The 13,812-nt window shown below is 35.0% G+C and overlaps 1 pseudogene; it reads left to right on the top strand.

Annotated features, from left to right (window-relative positions):
* The first annotated feature begins 12,278 nt into the window (after positions 1-12,278).
* On the top strand, positions 12,279-12,699 carry LOC111719136 (annotated as a pseudogene).
* Positions 12,700-13,812: the final 1,113 nt, after the last annotated feature.

Raw genomic sequence — 13,812 nt, 5'->3', positions numbered from 1 at the left:
CTTTAATTGTCATAAATTTTGGCTCTGGGATAGATTGTAGGGCTTATCTACCTTAGTATCGTCATTTGACAGATGAGTAAAGTGAAGCTTAGGAAATAAAAAATGACCTGTTATATTGACTACATTGTACTACTTTGTACCTTGGAGAAATCATTTATCCAAATTTCCAGTTTCCTCATCTGTGAATGAAGGGGTTTGACTAGGTAGTCACTAAAGCCTCTCTAAATTGTGTGATCCTAAGCACTAGAGCTGGGTCCAGAAGCCAGGTGTCCTAACTCCAAATCCAAGTCCTCTTCTGCTCTCGATACTACCTCCTGCTATGGCTGCATAGCTCAAAGCCCAAGCCGAAGGCTATTCGACCCTCGCAGATGGCGTCAGTCCTTCACACAAGCTCTTATCTGTATTCTTCATCAATAAACCCCTTTAGCCAGATATATACATTTTGGGGCCAGCAGTATGGGCACGCGCCATGAAAGACCCCCGTGCTGCACCCAATAATTAAGCTGTTGTAAGATGTGTTGAATGAGATTCTTTTTTCCCTCTAGAAGTATAGATTTGGGTTTTGGCATAGTCCTAATGACCTAAAGAAAGATGCAGGAAATGATTTCCTTGCTCTTCACTGAGAGAAACATTAGCTCTTTGTTTAAAAATTACATTTGCGAGGGCCTTTTTGCACCACACTGCTTCTGAGTAACTCCTTGGAAGTCCTCACAGTTTGGGTTTCTGTGGAAGTTGTTGGCATCAAAGCCTGTGGCTTTCTTTCTGCCTTTTTTTTGTTCCTTTCTTTCATTGAATACAGCATGTATTGAACACACTCATCATCCATTTGGACAAAACCAACACTTGTATTTACTATATATAGCAGCAACATATGGATATTATGTAGAGGATATTATATATATAAATTTTATAGAGATGTATATACTATATATATGTATTTATAAAATACAAGTATATATTTCTTTCTATGTTGTAATTGTGTGACATAGTAGAATAATCTTCCCTTTTGAGATTACTTTTCATATGCCTAGTTAATTTCATATATTTTTTCCATTAGAGTATAAGCTTTTTGAGAACAAGGACTGGTTTTCCTCCCTCCCTTTCTCCTTCTCTTCCTTCCTCCCTCCCTCTCTCCCTTGCTTCCTTCCTTCCTTCCTTCTTTCCTTCCTTCTTCCTTCCTCCTTTTCTTCCTTTCTTCCTCCCTCCTTCCTTCCTTCCCTCCCTTTCTCTCTCTCTCTCTCTCTCTCTCTCTCTCTCTCTCTCTCTCTCTCTCTCTCTGTCTCTCTCTCTCTCTCTCTGTCTCTCTCTCCATCTCTCTCTCCTTCCTCTCCTCCTCCTCCCCCTTTTTCTTCTTCTCCTTCTTCTCCTCTTTCATTCTCCTCTTCCTTACCCTGCACCTACTACTTCTTCTCCTCACATGATAAGCGTTGAATAGATGCTCACAATACAATTGGCTGAGGGTTCAAGAAGACCCCAGGTTCATGTCTTGTTTCTAATATGACTCAGCCATATGACTTTGAAAGTCACATAATTAATTATTTAATCTCTCTGTGAACCAGGGACCTATCCAAGAATATAAGTTGTAGATGGGGTTTTTGTTTGTATACAAAATGATCTTAACATAAGGAATTTTCTAAACAGAAGAAGTCATAAATCTTGTCTAAAAGATACACACACATATAAGCACACACACATTGACATATAAACCTGTCAATGGGGAGTTTTATATATACATATGCACACAAATCCACATACACATGCATATACAGTATATATGCACATATACAGCCATGTGAATACATATAGCAATATATACACATATATAGTACTCCTGTATATGTGTGTGTGTATATATATATATGCTTGAATGTAATATATATCCAGACTTGTGATTTGTGGTTTCATTACTATGGTAAGTTCTAATGTGGATGCCGAAACTTCTTCAATTATGGCAGACTTGTTTCTTGGCTCTAATTTATTATTTTAGAGAGTTCCCTTTGACCCTGTATAGGTAATAGATTTGCCTCAGGTCTCATAATTAATATATGTCAAAAGTAGGATTTTATCCTGGATCTTCTTGACTGAAAGGTCAGCACTCTAACTTCTATCTTCCTGCTGCTTCTCACTGAATGTTTCACCCACTCTGGGCTATGTCCCTAACTTATATTTGCTCTTGCAATTTGGGCCCTTAGAGGTGCCTGCTACTCTCAGTTTCTATAGTTATCTGATGAGACTGTAATTCTAAAACTTTAGCTAACATCCACTGGTATACTTTTCCATTTTAGTCAATGAGTAGACACAACTCTTAGCAAAGATATTTATTAAGATCACAAAAAATAATTGCTACAAAATATTTGCTTCTCATAGATCTGGGGAGAACAGTACACTACCAAAAATACTCACAGCATCTAACGGAAGAGTGAGCACAAACTTAGAATAAAAAGGAAGTAGGATGCACATTTAAAAATGTATGGACAAGTTAACTTATAAATCAAAACTGTAAGGTATGTCTCTTCTCATAGTTCTCCCTTCAATCCAAATTGGAACTGACCACTGCTAGTTGTCTTTGAGTCCATTACCAGGTCTTTTCTCTGCTGCCAGGAGTCATAATGTTTAAAGCTGCTTGTGGTCTTCATTGACTACAGGTGTCTCCTCAAATAGAAAAAAGAAATACTCTTCTCAAAATGCAGTTCTCTTTCAAAGGTTGGGGTCTTTCCTCATTATTGGATTTAAATTTTAGGCTGCCTAAAACACAACTATTTTTTTGTGGTGCTAGTTTTAAATAAATTTTTATTCTCCAGGACAAGAATTACATTTTCACTTATTTAGAGTACTAATAAAGTGCAATGTTGTTTACTGCAGTCACTCTGTATAACCAAGTATTCAAAGTTTTATATAGTATTTATATAGTAATTCCAAGTTATTTTAAAACCATCCCTGCATCCATTCTTGACTACATCTGAATTCTTCAATTTTTGAAAAGTTGCAGGGAATGCTCTCTTTTCTGTTGCATTTAGTCAGCTTCTTCAATGATGACTTCAGAAGAAGAATCTACAAATGGGTCTGCTTTATCACCTGGAGATCCACCGGGCTTGCCTTCTTCATTCTGTTACAGCTTAGTAATGGGCAAACCACATAAGTGTCTTTGCCAAAGACAATATCAAATGGTGTCATAAAGAATTGGACATGAGTGGATGCACTAAACAACAACAAATATCCCCATTTTTATAGAAAAGGAAACTGAGGCAAACAGGATAAGTGACTTGTTCAGCATTACAAAGCTAGTAAATGTCTGTAGCAGGATTCAAACTGAAGTCTTCATGTTTGGAACCTTTTTATATATTTCTCTGAACATTATGTGGATACTAGTGGAATACATGGGTTATTCATCCATTGTTCCTTACTCTTGTCACAAGAACATTTCACTGTCTTTTCCAATTTTATATTTCAACAATGATATTATTTACACCATTTTCTCTAAAAGAAAACCTAGTGATGTATCACATCACAGGTCTATTGACCTACTTAAGCCCATCATGCACTGTGTTCATTGCCCTTTGGGACATTTTTTTCAACAATACACACATATACAATGATAATATATAAACCCATACACACACACACACACACACACACACACACACACACACAGAATCTTTTGAGCCTTGGTTTTTTCACATGCAAATTGGGGTTGACGATGTTTTTTTATGATCTCTAAATTTTCTTCCTCTCTAAATCCTATGAACATACTCCAAATATGTGCTTGAGTAGTTCTTATTCTTATTTTACAGTAGAAAAGAGAGATACTCAAGATAAGGGGAGAATTGAGTTATTCCCACTCACACAGTGAGTAGGTAGCATAATCATATATCAATAAGATATCACAAAATAAGATTATCTCACTTTTGTGAATACATAAACTGAGAATCAGAATGGTTAGTGGAGTTTCTCAAAGTAATATTATTGAGAATGGGATTTAGAACATGTCTTCCAGCCCCAAGCTTTATGCTATTTTTGTTGGTCTAAGCTGTTGTCAAGTCTGCACTAATTGTAAAGATGTGTATTGTGAAAATGACTTGAGTACCTCATCCCAAAATTTCTGCTTTCACAACAATTGTATAGACAATAATAAAAACAATAATTTAAAAGAAAGAATATTGACACATTTTTAATAATCTGTATTAAATGGGCAATGCTAGAGTAGACATGAGAAAATTTTTTTTCTTCTATTTTTTTCTTCTACATCCATTTAACATACCACCCAATAGAATTAACATTCCTCCCCCCCAAAAAAAAAATAAAAAGAAAACAACTCTCACTTGGTAGATGCTGCAGAGATTATTTAGTCCAACTATTACCTGGAGTAGTAATACTTTTTCAGCATTCTTGACAAGTAATCAGCTGCTGAATCCTTGAGCACCTATCAGTGATGAGTAAATTCCTCCCACTCAAGGCAGCCCATTTCATTTTTTGAATAACACCAATTGTTGGGAAGTTCTTTTCCCCATAAAACTGAAATCTGTGTCCATTTAACTTCCACTCTTGCTTCCAGTTTCATCTTTTGGGGTCAAGCAGAATGAATTTAGTTTTTCTGGATAATAGTGTTTCAAATATTTAAAAACACTCAATATTAAACACTCAAATATTTAAAGATATATGTTTTCTTCCCCATAAGTAGGTGAGGAGAAGATGAAGGTTTGGCTGTGGAGCATAACAATTGCCATTAAATATTTGAAGGATAGATAACTTAGAAGAATAGAGAAATATCAACCTTCATTTCAGGTTTTGAGGATAATAATAACAATTTCTGTAGAACTCAAAGATCTATGAAGCATTTTCTTTACAAGAAAATACTCAAGAGAGAGTATGTAGTAAAACTATTTTGATTCCCATTTCCTAGATGGGGAAACTAAGATTGAGAGAGTCTAGATCACTCACCCAGTATCAAATAGCTAGTAAGAAGAAGCAGTTAGTAACAGAGAAGATTCATGAATTTGGGGTCTTTAAGCTCTAAGTACCGTGGTCTTTCCATTCTGAAAGCTTTTGGTGACAGTATAGCTAAACAAAGACTTATAAAACTGTTCTTTTGAGGGGGTGTATATGAACTTGTGATTTCATCTGTGTGGGGGAGTTCCTGTTATAAAAACCCCTTCTGCTATTGCATATCAACAACTCATATGCATTTTATAGTCAAGGAGAGCATCAGATTTGGCAATTAAGAAATCCTTTATAAATTTGGAGAGGGAAGTTTCAGTTTTGTAATGAGATCCAAAGCAAGACTATGAAGGATTAATGAGTGAGTGTGAGATGACAAAATGAGGCTAGACAATGAGTGTAGATAGCTTTTTCTAGGGGTGTGACTATAAAAAAAAGTAGAAATATAGGGTTATAGTGAAGGGATATGGTAAAGTCTTGTGAGAATTTTAAAAAAAATATTATTTATTTTATTCTGAACTTAAATAATTTAAACAAGCATTTTCCATGGCATAGTAGAATAGGAAAAAAAATGATTGCACATGAAACCACAAATCTGTTATATACAATTTGCTATTCTTTTTAAATATATAAAATTATTATGTAACTTTTCCCTTTTTTCTTCATTCCCTCAGCTTCCCCTCTCTCAGATATTGTTACCATAAGACATAAATATGTATGTGTGTATATGTTTACATATATATGCGTATATATATGTATGTGTATGTGTAAAATCATTCTATACATATTTCTATTTAACAATCTTTTTTTGCCTCTAGGGCCACATTTCTAAGAATGACCTTTTAATTCCTAGCAAACAGGAAAAAAATAGGTAGCTATCTAGTTTTTCTTGAAATACAGGGTTACCTGAGATGTGACTATTTGTTCTAGGCAGGTAAGTATAAAGCTAGTCTCCCTGATTCATTGCTTTCATTGTTCTTCCTGCTTTAGACCTCAGTAAGCACTTAGCTCAGGCCCTTCATTTTCCAGATGAAGAAGCTGAGGGTCAGAAAGGCACAGTTCTGCCTTGAATTCATTCAATTGATTATAAGTCCGATATGCTTTCCCCTGTATCCCATTATGAGTACTGAAAATGCAGTTAGGATATGTCTGTCTGAATTCTGGCTGCAATATTTGTTAGCTAAGTGACAATGAGCAAATAAATCCCTTAAGTTATTTCAAACTCAATTTTCTCATCTGGAAAATGGGAAAATGTTTTTTTGCATTGTCAGCCTGGCAGAGTTGTGAGGAAAATGCTTTGCACACCCTAAAACACTACGAATGTGACATAATTCGTTTTGCTTTCTTAACAAGACTGACAAATTCTTTAAGGTCAAAGAATATATTTTCTATTTATTTTCTTTCTTTCACAGGGCTAGATGCATAGTCTGCCCTTAATAGGGACCTTATAGGTGATTGCATCTAATACTTCATTTTGCAGATGAGGAAACTGAGAGATTGAGCAATTTGCTTATGGGAAAAGTACTAAGTGTCATACGTGGGACTTTAGGAGTTTCTTAATCTGCTCATTACTCCATTTTCAATGAGAGAAATGAAGATAGATTTTAGGGGGTCTATGAATTTGGATGGGAAAATAAATGATATATTTCTTTTCACTAACCTCTGACAGAAATTTAGCGTTTTCCTTTAATTTATGGATATTGGCAACAAACATTATCCCAAGAAAGAGTTCCTAGGCTTCATCTGACTGCCAAAGGTTCATCAAAACAAAAATACTAAAAAAACTAAAAAACTAAAAAAATACTGTGCTATTTTTGCCTAAGTATTGTTTCATGAAGAGAGAATAAAGAAAGGTGTCTATTTACTTCCCAAAGTCTCTAGCATTCATTAAGCATTTACTCTGTGTCAGGCATCTTGAACAATAGATCACTTATTAGACATTTATTAAAGACAGAGCACCTTGCTTGGTACTTAGTAAGCATTTAATAGCTATTTGTTGAGTTGAATTGAGATAAGACATTGAGCTTAATATCCACAAATGAGGATATGATATTTATACAATATTATATAGAATGTCCCCAAAGTCATAGTATAGTATAAAGTATGTTAATAGCTTAAAACTGCACTAAGACTTTTGGGACACTTATTAATAAATATTGAACATTAGAAAAGTTCATACCTTTTTTTTTTGCAACTCATAGGTTTTCACTTAAAAAAAGTATCTTCCATAACTCAAAGATCTTTGAAAACATCCTATAATTTTTTTTTTCATGAATCAGTGGAGCCAAATTAGTAGAATTAAAAAAAAGGCTAGAAGGAGCCTTATAAAACATATTTTTCTAAATATTTTCTATATATTTTCTAAATGAGAATGTTGATACCTAATCCAAGGGAGTTAAGTAGAAGAACTAATATTCATGAAGACAAGCCAGTCCTCTTGATTCTCACTCATTCTCTTTCCATTATTTTCCCAGTCACAAGGAGAGTACCTATATTGCTATTGTGTGCTTTGCAGTTTTGTCTGTTGGAGACTCTCTATGCATCCTTATTTTCTAAGTTTTCAGGGACTGCTTGAGCAGTGGCCAATCCCTTGGCTTGGGGCTTTGACATTGTTACAGTTCTTAAAATCATCAGAAACCAGATCCATAGACACACGCTGGGGTGCCTTTTTTGGGGACACTGAGAATCTGGCATTGCAAAAAGAAGCAAACAACACTCTGTCTATGTGGATTCTTTCTCCTCCTGCCAGGGCCAATGAGGATCTTGGATGCAGGGTCCTATTGAAGGAAACCCACAATAACACATTTTCTCCCCTGCCGCCTGGAGGGAAAACACAGAGTTAGCTGAGGCACAAGAAGAGAGTTGTTTCACTGGGAGCCAGCAGCCTGAAAATTCCGTAGAGCAGCTGAAGGAGATAAGTAGTCAAAACACCCTGGAGAACCAAGAACTATGGTGCACTAGAGATAAAAGATAAGGAGAATGCCCAAGAAAACACACTGCTTTATTTCTCTGGATGCTGGCAACGAATGCTTTGACAATTGTTTGCAACCAGAGGCCGCAGTGGTGGGTTTTTTCTTTTTAAATAAAGAACTTATGTCAGGGAAAAATAGAGTTCCTGTTGTTACAAGAGCGATAGCAAAATGAAAAGTCTTCAGTGTTAAAATGAGTGAAGGCCAGATCCCCAAACTGGCCTCTCTGTGTGCTGCTTCCCCTCCTTGGGCTTTAGTATTTTCCTTTTAAAGTGAAGGGTTGGTTTAGGTGTTATCTAAATTGGGACACGGTGCTGTGCATGTGAAGAATGTTCAATTTGGAGTCAGAACCTCTGCGTTCAAATTCTAGCTCTGCAAAATTACCTATGTGACTTCAGAGAAAGCCATTTTTCCTTTTCAGATCTCAGTTTTTTTTTCCATCTATAGAATGAGGTAGTTGAACCAGATGACCTTGGATTTTTCTTTGTGCATTCAAAATCTATGATTCTGAGGTATAACATTAATCACCAAATTAATGGAACAGAAATAGATAATTTAAACAACCCAATCTCAAAAGAAGAAATTGAAGAAACTATAAATGAACTCCCAAAGAAGGAAAAACCCAAGAGTCAATGGATTCACAGGTGAATTCTACCAAACATTCAATGTACAATTAATTCTAACATCATATAAAATGTTTACAAAAATAGCAAAAAAAGGGGTGGAGTAATTCTACTAAATTCATTTTATGATACAGATTTGAGGTCAAAACAAGCAATGTTTATAATTATATATTTGGCTCACTGAAAAAGAAGTAATGGGACTGTCGCCCTGGCTTAAAAATAGTTTGTCCCAGTGCTAATGGGTCAGACTCTTGCCTTAGAGACATTTCTTCATCTATCCTCATCCTCATCTATCAAACTCATAATGAATGTAAAGTGTTTTTGGAACATTCTGATTGAATGGATAACCATCAATTGGAAAATGGCTGAATAAGTTATAGTTTATGAATATAATGGAATATTATTGTTCTATAAGAAATGATGAGCAAGCCCGTTTCAGAAAAGCTTGGAAAGACTTACGTGAACTGATGCTAAGTAAAGTGAGCAGAAAACCAAAAGAACATCGTACACAGAAACAAGATTATGTGATGATCAACTGTGATGAAGTTGACTCTTTTCAAGAAAGTGGTGATTCAATTCCAGTAGACTTAGAGATAGAAAGTGTCATCCACATCCAGAGAGAGAACTATGGAGACTGAATGTGGATCAAAGCATAGTATTTTCATCTTTGTTTTTGTTTGTTTATTTTTTTTTCTTTCTTGTGTTTTTTCCCTTTTTGAGTTGATTTTTTTCTCACACAGCATTACAAATCGGGGAATGTTTAAAAGAATTGTACATGTTTAATCTATATTGGATTGCTTTCTGTATTGGAAAGAGGAGTGGAGGGAAGAGAAAGGAAAAATTTTGGAACACAGGTTTGCAAAGGTGAATGTTCCATCTTTGCATGTATTTGAGAAAAATAAAATAGTATAAAAACTACTTTCTGATATTTTCAATTCTCTGTCTTACCACTTAATATCAGTTAAACTACATAAGAATCCTAAGAGAAAGGGAACACAATTATTAATGGCCTCATTTACTTATTTGAGAGATTAGGAAGGCTTGTTGAAGACAGATTTCTTCAAAGTCAGGCAGCTAATTAGTGGAAGAGCCCGCATTTTAACTTTTGTTTTCAATTTATAACATAGGTCTCCTTGTTCTATGCCATTTGGAAGAGTAAGTTTTTCTACTTCAACATTTCTATATTTTTTTGACTAGATTCTTTTCCTGACTAATTACAATAGCTGCTACTCTGGCCTACTTCCTTCAGTCTTTTCCCTTGTTAATCCAGCTTCATGATTCTTCTAGTTTGTTGAACTGTTGCTCTGTATATTTCTGCCATATCTCACTCCCACACTCAAGAAACTCCAGAGGCTTCTTAGTTTCTAGTGGACAAAATACAAACTCTGTGCAGTGTCAGGCTGGTTACAGATTCCTTAATTTTACATACAATTTTGCTGTTGTTGTTCAGACATATGCAATTCTTTGTGACACTATTTGGGACTTTCTTGGTGGAGAATCTGGAGTGGTTTGCCACTTCCTTCTCTGGTAAGTGTCTGAGGCTGGATTGGAACTTAGGAAGAGGTCTTCTTTACTGAAGTCCCAGTGATCTATCCACTGCATCCTTTTATATACTCTACATTTTGGTAAAAACAGGCCTATTAGGATTTCTTTACCATATTGGTGATTCCATTTCCCATTTCCATGCCTTTACATATATTGTCTTCATTTTGTAGAATAGTCTGCCTCTTTTTGATTTCAACTCTTGCTATCCCAGTTCCTATCAGGACTGATCAAATTTCATTTTCCTCACCAGGGAAGGGAAGACCCTTCCTGATTTCCTCAATTGTTATTACTTTTCTCCACCTCCACCATGGAAATTAATTTGTATTTGCTTCTATATTACATTTTGTTTCCCTTCAGGTACAGTAATAATAATAATAATAACTTAGGGAGTGGTCTATAAAAACGCAGGTCCCAATAACAGAAAAATGACAACAAAGCTAAATCTAAAAGATTTTGTTATGTCTGGAAATTTCCTTATGAGTTGTAAATTAGTTCCTTCAATGAGTCAAAAAAGAAACAATTTGACAGAATGAAGGATGATAAATTACTTTTCTGGATGATGTTGCCTTTAAAGTCAAATCACTAAATTCAGGATAAAAAGTCCTTGTACTAAGGCTGTGGTGATCAGGGTTATTCAGCCACAGTTTCCTCATCATTCCATTACTGTCATGGCTCCAATGAGATTTTCTATTATAAATGCTTCTTTTTCACTCTGAGAAGTACTATGAAAGGATCAGTAATCCCTTATCTTTGGCTCTGAAGCGCCAACTAGAGATGACACTTCTGGCAAAGCACCTCAGTGTTTTAATTATTTCTATTCTATTTTACTTTTCTGGAAAAGCTCCTCCTGGAGTAGTTTCTCCTCAGTTGTATTCTCAATAAGTGCAGCCTAACTACCAATTGTCCATGATTGTTGATATTTTTAAGGGCAAAATAAATATGTAAAACAAAACAAAAAACCCAATAAATATCCAACCCTCAGCCTCCATGCCCATAGGGAAAGCTTTCATCGTCCTATGAAGGAGTTCAAGGGAAGAAATGAGATATAGGATTGCCACTTTAAGGATCTGTAGTCTGTGGTTTCAGCAACATAGCTTTCCCATCATACCTTATGCACAATTAGCTCCAGCAGTCTCATGTCAAGAGTACCTTTTTTTTTTTTCTTTTTTTTTGGTGGCAGTTCCTTTTGCTTTCCCTTAGTTCCATGTAGTTTGTTAAGAATTCCCTTTCTCAGGTTCTGTTCTGCTCATCTCCATAAGCCTTCTTAGAGTCTCTCTTCTGGACAATTTAAAGATTATTTAAAGACATGACTTATAATTCTTCATCCCATCATTTGGTTTCCCTTCTGATTCATTCAAGGAAACAATTTGCAAATAATGAAGAGGTAATTTATGTATCTCTGCATCTTTTATGGTTAGCTTAATACCTTGTTTCCATCCATTTTCTTTTAGTAGATTCTAAACTTTCTACTACATTAACATTTGGTGAGTTTTTTTTTTTAACATATATTGTTTCATTTGAAGATAAGGATGGTTTCCTTTTTGTTTTGTATCTCAAGTAGTTAGCACAGTGTCTTAACACATCATAGACATTATGTTTGTGGAAGAAATGAATGAGTAAATGATATTTTTCTACCCAATATATTTAGACATGAGAATTTCAGTACTACCTCATGAAAGACACAAGCACATCAAGCAGCCTCTCTAGTTTTACTATCTTTCAGATTTATCCCAGCATTTAGATACCTTGCTCTTTATCCTTGCCTTTTGGCTTATGCTCCTGTCTGTAGTTTAAATTATATCTGATGATAATGTTCATCCTCAGTTCAACTAAAATCATGATCACAATAAACACTATGTTAGGGACAGCTAGATGGTGCAGCAGATAGCTTTCTAGCTCAGGAAGACCTGAATTCAAACCGGACCTCAGATACTTAACACTTATAAATTGTATGACCTTAGGCAAGTCACTTAAACCCAATTGCCTAATCAAAAAAATCCAATATGCTATATTAAAACTTTGAACAAAACCAAAATTCATCATATATACATAGCATAGTTTTTAAAAATGATAACTGGAAAGTAATGGGGATGAAATGGTTAAATTAACATGAATTCTACTTAGTCCTCACACTCTGTTGATTATAGAGTCATGTAGATCTACTTCAAAACTGTGGCTCTGACATCTCTAGCTATATAATCAACGAGGAAGTAACTTAAATTTTCTGATCATCTGTTTCCTTGTCTGAAAAAGTGGGATCAATATATTTGCACTATTAAAAGTATGAAACAGCCCTTTCCTCTCTGAGCTCTTGTCCAGCAGTTGGCAACATGGTTAAATATATCAAGAAGGTTGGAATTGTTCATAAATATGGAGCAAATAATGGTACATTTCTGAGAAAAATGGTGAAGAAAATTGAAATTAGCCAGCATTCCATGAATATTTTCTTCTTTTTTGGCAAAATCACAATAAAGGGATGAGCTGTGGGTACCTGCCATTGTGCATCCTTTATGAAAACAGTAACTGATGGTACATGGACTTACCTTATCACCTCTGCAGTCAGAGTCAAAACTGCCATTAAAAGACTAAAGGAATTGAAAGAAATTCTTACTTCCACATATCAGTAACTCATGATCCAACAATAAATGAGTTAATTTATGGAATAATAATAATAATAAAGCTTGAAATAGTTATCAGTGATGTGAATAAAAGCACAGATGATATGCTTATCAAATTTCCAGATGGCTTTAAATCTGGAAGGATAGCAAACACTCTGAATGAGGGAGTTTGAAACAAAAAAAATGGGATTTTACTAGGCTAGAATGGAAGGGTAATTCTAATCATATGCATCGGACAGAGATAAATTTAAAGTTGTAATAAAGAGGATAGAAAAATTAAAAAAAAAAAGATGAGAGAGGCAGGACTAAATTTCAGTTTATGTGTAAATTATCTGAGTTTACCTTGAGTGAATACAAACATATTATGAAGGTGATTGTCTAGAATCACACAATCAATGTATTACCAAGGCAGGACCTGAACTCAAGCCTTTATGACTTTGAGACCAGTTCTCTAACCTATTATGCTGCATTCTTTCTCATTATGCTCTTAAAAGAGACGCAAAACATCTATGAAGAAACAATCATCTAGATGCATTCCTTTTACTTCTTTTACTTTTGCTCATTTCTCTGAACTGTGTGACTTAGTTTCTGACATCATCACTCAACTGAAGCTTTTCTCTCCAAAGTTATCAATGGTCTTAGAATTGTCCATTGTCTTGACTTTTTCTCAGTTCTTATCCTTTTAGATCTGTCAGAGGCAGTTGAAACTTTTGATCATTTTTTCCCAGCTGGAACACTCCTTTTTCTGGGTTTTTATTGCATTACTCACTCTTGACCCTTCTTCTAGCTATCTGACCATTCCTCAGTCACTATTACTTTCATCATCCATGTCATGCCTTGTTACTATTGTTATTACCCCAAGGCTATACTGTACCCTTTTAAAATTTTTTACTCTCTATATCTTCTTACTGAATGATCTCATGATTTTCTATGAGTTTAATTATCATTTTTATTCAAATACTATACATTTTGATCCTCATCCTTAGTCTATTTTCTGACTTCCTGTCAAAGACCTTCAACTTCCTACAGGATATTCCAGTATTGTCACCTGAAGATCAATGTTTCTAAAATAAACCCATTACCTTTCCCCCTAAATTCACAGTCCTTCCAAACTTTCCTATT

Source organism: Sarcophilus harrisii, chromosome 1 (genome assembly GCF_902635505.1).
Source record: "Sarcophilus harrisii chromosome 1, mSarHar1.11, whole genome shotgun sequence".
Lineage (NCBI taxonomy): Eukaryota > Metazoa > Chordata > Mammalia > Dasyuromorphia > Dasyuridae > Sarcophilus > Sarcophilus harrisii.
The sequence above is the reverse complement of the archived record's forward strand: the minus strand, read 5'-3'. Positions and strand labels throughout refer to the sequence as shown.